We start from the raw sequence: 1,355 nt of genomic DNA, 5'->3' as shown, positions 1-1,355 counted from the left end.
TCGGGACCCTACACAGTAGCCTACGAGCCAGCTGAGTACCACCAAGTGACCTCCACTGATGCCACATGGAACAGAAGAATTGCCCAGCCAAGCCCTGCCTAGAACTTCAAGCTGTAATACAATGGCTGTTTGTTTAAACCACTAAATTGTTGAGATACTTTGTTACACAGCAATAATCAGCCTAGGTTGGCTTCGCTGCTTCTACTTTGTAGATAGGAATAGCTAAATGGAAACTCAAGCCAGTGAATAGCAGAGGCAGGACTCAACCTCAGCTTGTCTAACTCCAAAGCTTAGATTCCTCCCACAGTCATGCCTGGGTCCTTCCTTGATATCCAAGCACTGTCCCCGGCTTTCTCTGTTTTCATCTCCAGCTCACAATTTGGCTTTATTCTCTAGACTTAAGGTCCCTACATGCCACTTCTTTCTACACTGTTGGATTTTCCAATGGAGACCACCCACTTAGTCCTTCTCTACCTGTCTAATCAGTGGCCTGGCCATTGCCACCGGCCCCCGGTACTCCTACACCCTCCTGGGCTGCTCTGTTATCTCCCAGGCTTGATCCCTGCTGGAACTGAATGCTGTGCTCTTCATTCAAACCACACAAATTTAGTGCTCAGTTCCAGATACTTAAGAGGCAAACACAGCACTCCACATCGAATGGGATGGAACATGGAAATCTTACATTTGATTTGTTAACAGAGACCACCAGGTAGAAACATCTAGGTGGATGCTGTGTCTTTTCAAAGGAAGTAAGACATTTATTCCAAGGTTGTGCCATGTTCCACATGTGCCTAAAAACGCATCAGTTATCTTGGGTTTTGTTTCTTTGTGTGTGGGTTTTATATATATATGGAGGCATTTCTCACCTCTGTTCTCAGTCTGGTTCACCAGACTTAGCTTTGAAAACAAAACTCAGTCACCACTGAAGAATCTGAAAAGATGTCTTGCTGGTACTAAGGACAAGCTCTGCTTTCTCCTTAGTTCTCATGGGCTAACTTGGTGTTTCCTCTTTTGTCCTTGCCTGTTCTTTCGTCCATGTCACTCACTCCCTGTGCTTACCCTACTGGCATCTTGAGTTTCTGGGTCTTCAGGACTGAGAACTAGCTGGTCTTTGGGTGGCCTCAAGATGCTGGCCAGAGAATCCTCAAGCTCACATTTCCTTTGTGTCTCCCTTTGCCAGTGAGTAACTGAAACTAGAGAACCTCCAGGACCAAGAAAGTCTAATCGGACCAGAGGGACCATCTACACCACGCAAAAAAACTCCCAGATAATCTGACACAGAAGAACATTGAGTAGGAGCCATGTAGGATGCTTTAAGTAGAAAGGAACATATTTAATTTTATAGAGCCTGTGGA

The sequence above is a fragment of the Aethalodelphis obliquidens genome, unplaced genomic scaffold (genome assembly GCF_003676395.1).
Source record: "Aethalodelphis obliquidens isolate GAN/ISIS:26980383/991018 unplaced genomic scaffold, ASM367639v1 scaffold11, whole genome shotgun sequence".
NCBI classification, from domain to species: Eukaryota; Metazoa; Chordata; class Mammalia; order Artiodactyla; family Delphinidae; genus Aethalodelphis; species Aethalodelphis obliquidens.
This window is presented reverse-complemented; position numbering follows the sequence as displayed.